This window comes from Salvelinus sp. IW2-2015, unplaced genomic scaffold (assembly GCF_002910315.2).
Source record: "Salvelinus sp. IW2-2015 unplaced genomic scaffold, ASM291031v2 Un_scaffold1173, whole genome shotgun sequence".
NCBI classification, from domain to species: Eukaryota; Metazoa; Chordata; class Actinopteri; order Salmoniformes; family Salmonidae; genus Salvelinus; species Salvelinus sp. IW2-2015.
This window is the reverse complement of record NW_019942765.1, coordinates 304,618-311,941: the sequence shown is the minus strand read 5'-3', so window position 1 is coordinate 311,941 and position 7,324 is coordinate 304,618.

Below are 7,324 nucleotides of genomic sequence, written 5' to 3'. Positions count from 1 at the left end.
ATTCCCTATCATTTATGACACATTCATTCTATCCATTTATGACAGCATTCATTCTATCCATTTATACAGCATTCATTCTATCCATTTATGACAGCATTCATTCTATCCATTTATGACAGCATTCATTCTATCCATTTAATGACAGCATTCATTCTATCCATTTATGACAGCATTCATTCTATCATTTATGACAGCGTTCATTCTATCCATTTATGACATCATTCATTCTATCCATTTATGACATCATTCATTCTATCCATTTATGACAGCATTCATTCTATCCATTTTAGACAGCATTCATTCTATCCTTTATGACATCATTCATTCTTCCATTTATGACATCATTCATTCTATCCATTTATGACAGTTCATTCTATCCATTTATGACAGCATTCATCTATCCATTTATGACGCGTTCATTCTATCCATTTATGACACGTTCATTCTATCCATTTATGACATCGTTCATTCTATCCATTTATGAACGTATTCATTCTATCCATTTATGACAGTATTCATTCTATCCATTTATGACAGCGTTCATTCTATCCATTTATGACATCATTCATCTATCCATTTATGACATCATTCATTCTATCCATTTATGACAGCATTCATTCTATCCATTTATGACAGCGTTCATTCTATCCATTTATGACACTCATTCATTCTATCCATTTATGACATCGTTCATTCTATCCATTTATGACAGCGTTCATTCTATCCATTTATGACAGCATTCATTCTATCCATTTATGACAGCATTCATTCTATCCATTTATGACATCGTTCATTCTATCCATTTATGACAGCGTTCATTCTATCCATTTTATGACATCATTCATTTCTATCCATTTATGACAGCATTCATTCTATCCATTTATGACAGCATTCATTCTATCCATTTATGACAGCATTCATTCTATCCATTTATAACAGCATTCATTCTATCCATTTATGACAGCATTCATTCTATCCATTTATGACAGCATTCATTCTATCCATTTTTGACAGCATTCTCTATCCATTTATGAGCATTCATTCTATCCATTTATGACAGCGTTCATTCTATCCATTTATGACATCATCATTCTATCATTTATGACATCATTCATTCTATCCATTTATGACAGCATTCATTCTATCCATTTATGACATCATTCATTCTATCCATTTATGACATTATTCATTCTATCCATTTATGACAGCTTCATTCTATCCATTTTATGACAGCATTCATTCTATCCATTTATGACAGCGTTCATTCTATCCATTTATGACATCGTTTCATTCTATCCATTTATGACATCGTTCATTCTATCCATTTATGACACGTATTCCATTCTATCCATTTATGACAGTATTCATTCTATCCATTTATGACAGCGTTCATTCTATCCATTTATGAAAGCGTTCATTCTATCCATTTTATGACAGCGTTCATTCTATCCATTTTGACAGCGTTCATTCTATCCATTTATGACATCGTTCATTCTATCCATTTATGACATATCATTTCTATCCATTTATGCCACGTTCATTCTATCCCATTTATGACAGCGTTCATTCTATCCATTTATGACAGCGTTCATTCTATCCATTTATGACATCGTTTCATTCTATCCATTTATGACATCGTTCATTCTATCCATTTGATCGTCATTTATTTATGACAGTTCATTCTATCCATTTATGACAGCGTTCATTCCATCCATTTATGACAGCATTCATTCTATCCATTTATGACATCGTTCATTCCATCCTTTTATGACATCGTTCATTCCATCCATTTATGACAGCGTTTCTTCTATCCATTTATGACATCGTTCATTCCATCCTTTATGACATCGTTCATTCCATCCATTTATGACATCGTTCATTCATCCATTTATGACAGCGTTCATTCCATCCATTTATGACAGCGTTCATTCTATCCATTTATGACATCGTTATTCTCCATTTATGACATCGTTCATTCCATCCATTTATGAATCGTTCATTCATCCATTTATGACATCGTTCATTCCATCCATTTATGACAGCGTTCATCCTATCCATTTAATGACAGCGTTCATTCTATCCATTTATAACATCATTCATTCCATCCATTTATGACAGCGTTCATTCATATCCATTTATGACAGCGTTCATTCCATCCATTTATGACAGCGTTCATTCTATCCATTTATGACAGCGTTCATTCTATCCATTTATGACACGTTCATCTATCTCTATTATAACATCATCATTCCATCCATTTATGACATCGTTCATTCCATCATTTATGACAGCGTTCATTCTATCCATTATATGACAGCGTTCATTCCATCCATTTATGACAGCGTTCATTCTATCCATTTATGACATCGTTCATTCCATCCATTTATGACAGTATTCATTCTATCCATTTATGACATCGTTCATTCCATCCCATTTATGACAGCATTCATTCCATCCATTTATGACAGTATTCATTCTATCCATTTATGACATCGTTCATTCCATCCATTTATGACATCGTCATTCTATCCATTTATGACAGCATTCATTCTATCCATTTATGACATCGTTTCATTCCCTCCATTTAGACAGCATTCATTCTATCCATTTTATGACATCGTTCATTCCATCCATTTATGACATCGTTCATTTCTATCCATTTAATCAGCATTCATTCCATCCATTTATGACAGTATTCATTCTATCCATTTATGACATCGTTCATTCCATCATTTATGACATCGTTCATTCTATCCATTTATGACAGCATTCATTCCATCCATTTATGACAGCATTTCATTCCATCCTTTATGACAGCATTCATTCTATCTCATTTATGACATCGTTCATTCCCCCATTTATGACATCGTTCATTCTATCCATTTATGACAGCATTCATTCCATCCATTTATGACAGTATTCATTCTATCCATTTATGACATCGTTCATTCTATCCATTTATGACGCGTTCATTCTATCCATTTATGACATCGTTCATTCATCCATTTATGAAGTATTCATTCTATCCATTTTGACAGCGTTCATTCCATCCATTTATGACAGCGTTCATTCTATCCATTTATGACAGCGTTCATTTTTCTATCATTTTATGACAGCATTCATTCTATCCATTTATGACAGCGTTCATTCTATCTCTCCATCTTTATGACAGCGTTCATTCTTCATTTATGACAGCATTCATTCTATCCATTTTAACATCATTCATTCCATCCATTTTATGACAGCGTTCATTCTATCCATTTATGACAGCGTTCATTCTATCCATTTATGACATCGTTCATTCCATCCATTTATGACATCGTTCATTCCATCCATTTATGACATCGTTCATTCCATCCATTTATGACAGCGTTCATTTCTATCCGCATTTATGACAGCTTCATTCCATCCATTTATGACAGCGTTCATTCTATCCATTTATGACATCGTTCATTCCATCCATTTATGACATCGTTTCATTCTATCCATTTATGACATCGTTCATTCTATCCATTTTTGACATCGTTTCATTCCATCCATTTATGACAGCATTCATTCTATCCATTTATGACAGCATTCATTCTATTCATTTATGACAGCATTCATTCCATCCATTTATGACAGCATTCATTCTATTCATTTATGACAGCATTCATTCCATCCATTTATGACAGCATTCATTCTATTCATTTATGACATTATTCTCTTGAGCAATGGTTTGTTTAGTCTTCTAGGGCAACATATAATGACAGAAGAGAAGCTGCATGGATCTAATTATAGACATGTTGACTAACAAATAGCCTACCAAAATGTTGGAAATTACAAGCAGAAACATATCTAAAAAATCAGGCAAAAAGTCCTGCACCCTGTCAAAGAATCGTTCTGCCGTCTTTGACTGTAGCCTACAGTGCAGTTTCTATATTAGCGGGTTGGGTACGGGCCTCCAGGTTTTCACTTTATCACATGTAGTCGGCCGGTTGCGGATGGGTTTGTTAGCAATTGCGGGTGAACAAACGTGACCGGTGCACTACTAACGTGTATGGCATTGTGTGGGCCGAGTGGTTTGCTGATGACAACGTTGTGAACAGAGTGCCCCCATGGTGGCTGTCGGGTTATGTTATGGGCAGGTAGAGGCTACAGACAACGAACACAATTGCATTTTATCGATGGCAATTTGAATACACAGATACACCGTGACGAGATCCTGAGGCCCATTGTCGTGCCATTCATCCACCGCCATCACGTTTCAGCATGATAATGCACGGCCCCATGTCACAAGGATCTGCACACAATTCCTGGAAGGTGAAAATGTCCCAGTTCTTCCATGGCCTGCATACTAACCAGACATGTCACCCATTGAGCATGTTTGGGATGCTCTGGGTCAACATGTACAACAGTGTGTTCCAGTTCCCGCCAATATCCAGCAACTTCACACAGCCATTGATGAGGAGAGGGACAAGATTCCACAGTCTGATCAATCTGATCAACTCTATGTGAAAGAGATGTGTCACGCTGCATGAGGCAAATGGTGGTCACACCAGATACTGACTGGTTTTCTGATCGACGCCCCTACCTTTTTTTGTTTTGCTATCTGTGATCAACAGATGCATATCTGTATTCCCAGTCATGTGAAATCCATACAAATAGGGCTTAATGAATATTTAAATTGACTGATTTCCTTGTGAACTGTAACTCAGTAAAATCTTTGAAATTGTTTTATTTTGCATTTATGTTGATCTGTTATATTTTTGTTCAGTATAGTAACTGTTGTCAGGAAGGAATGTCCTGACTGGCTTCTATAGAAGGAGTAAGAAATACAGTATTAGCTAAACTAGTAGCGTCTGTAGGTATACTGAACAACACTAACGTTCTGTTGGAATATCTGTTTCTCTCTACGGTGAAACTTATGTTGAGAAATGTTTTTATTTTCAAATGTTTGTAGCATAGCTGAGGTTCTTGTTTAAACATGTAGGCAATCTACGGAGAGGATGTTGGGGTGTCTTGTGTCACCATGGAGAGGATGTTGGGGTGTCTTGTGTCACCATGGAGAGGATGTGGGGGTGTCTTGTCACCATGGAGAGGATGTGGGGTGTCTTGTGTCACCATGGAGAGGATGTGGGGTGTCTTGTCACATGAGAGGATGGTGGGGTGTCTTGTTGTCACCATGGAGAGGATGTGTGGGTGTCTTGTGTCACCATGGAGAGGATGTGGGGTGTCTTGTCACCATGGAGAGGATGTGGGGTGTCTTGTGTCACCATGGAGAGGATGTGGGGTGTCTTGTCACCATGGAGAGGATGTGGGGTGTCTTGTTCACCATGGAGAGGATGTGTGGTGTCTTGTGTCACCATGGAGAGGATGTGGGGTGTCTTGTCACCATGGAGAGGATGTGGGGTGTCTTGTGTCACCATGGAGAGGATGTGGGGTGTCTTGTCACCATGGAGAGGATGTGGGGTGTCTTGTGTCACCATGGAGAGGATGTGGGGTGTCTTGTCACCATGGAGAATGTGGGGTGTCTTGTTCACCATGGAGAGGATGTGGGGTGTCTTGTCACCATGGAGAGGATGTGGGGTGTCTTGTCACAATGGAGAGGATGTGGGGTGTCTTGTGTCACCATGGAGAGGATGTGGGGTGTCTTGTGTCACCATGGAGAGGATGTGGGTGTCCTTGTGTCACCATGGAGAGGATGTGGGGTGTCTTGTCACCATGGAGAGGATGTGGGGTGTCTTGTGTCACCAATGGAGAGGATGTGGGGTGTCTTGGTCACCATGGAGAGGATGTGGGGTGTCTTGTGTCACCATGGAGAGGATGTGGGGTGTCTTGTGCACCATGGAGAGGATGTGGGGTGTCTTGTGTCACCATGGAGAGGATGTGGGTGTCTTGTGTCACCATGGAGAGGATGTGGGGTGTCTTGTGTCACATGGAGAGGGTGTGGGGTGTCTTGTCCACCATGGAGAGGATGTGGGGTGTCTTGTGTCACCATGGAGAGGATGTGGGGTGTCTTGTGTCACCATGGAGAGGATGTGGGGTGTCTTGTGTCACCATGGAGAGGTGTGGGGTGTCTTGTGTCACCATGGAGAGGATGTGGGGTGTCTTGTCATCATGGAGAGGATGTGGGGTGTCTTGTGTCCATGGAGAGGATGTGGGGTGTCTTGTCACCATGGAGAGGATGTGGGGTGTCTTGTCACCATGGGAGAGGATGTGGGGTGTCTTGTGTCACCATGGAGAGGTGTGGGGTGTCTTGTGTCACCATGGAGAGGATGTGGGGTGTCTTGTCACCATGGAGAGGATGTGGGGTGTCTTTGTCACCATGGAGAGGATGTGGGTGTCTTGTCCACCATGGAGAGGGTGTGGGGTGTCTTGTCACCATGGAAGGTGTGGGGTGTCTTTGTCACCATGGAGAGGATGTGGGGTGTCTTGTCACCATGGAGAGGATGTGGGGTGTCTTGTGTTCACCATGGAGAGGATGTGGGGTGTCTTGTCCACCATGGAGAGGATGTGGGGTGTCTTGTGTCACCATGGAGAGGATGTGGGGTGTCTTGTGTCACCATGGAGAGGATGTGGGGTGTCTTGTTCACCATGGAGAGGATGTGGGGTGTCTTGTCACCATGGAGAAAGGATGTGGGGTGTCTTGTCGCCATGAGAGGATGTGGGTGTCTTGTGTCACCCATGGAGAGGATGTGGGGTGTCTTGTGTCACCATGGAGAGGATTGTGGGTGTTTGTGTCACCATGGAGAGGAATGTGGGGTGTCTTGTGTCACCATGGAGAGGATGTGGGGTGTCTTGTGGTCACCATGGAGAGGATGTTGGGGTGTCTTGTGTCAGCACCATGGAGAGGATGTTGGGGTGTCTTGTGTCACCATGGAGAGGATGTGGGGTGTCTTGTGTCACCATGGAGAGGATGTGTGTATCCTCTATGTGTGTGTGTCCTCTGTGTTTGTGTGTGTGTGTGTGTGTGTCCTCTGTGTTTGTGTGTGTCTCCTCTGTGTTTGTGTGTGTCTCCTCTGTGTGTGTATAACCAGCATGATCTTCACCCGTTTCATAGCTTCATAACAATCAGCTCTGAAGCAGGAAGTACGAACACATTACAATGACCTTTATAGCTGTTTGCTCTCCCTCTCCTCCTCCCTTTCTATCGCTCCTCTCCTCTAATGCCACACAATAGAGTACTGTTAAACGCAGCGGAGGGGGGGGGGGACTGGGTGAAAGCGCCAGCCTCTCTCTGGAACACTCCGACAGAGAGAGAACCCTGTTGTTTCAGCACACACAGCCGGCTGGTGATTTGGTAGCTAGTCTGCTTCCCACCCTGCCTCCGCCTCCCCTATCC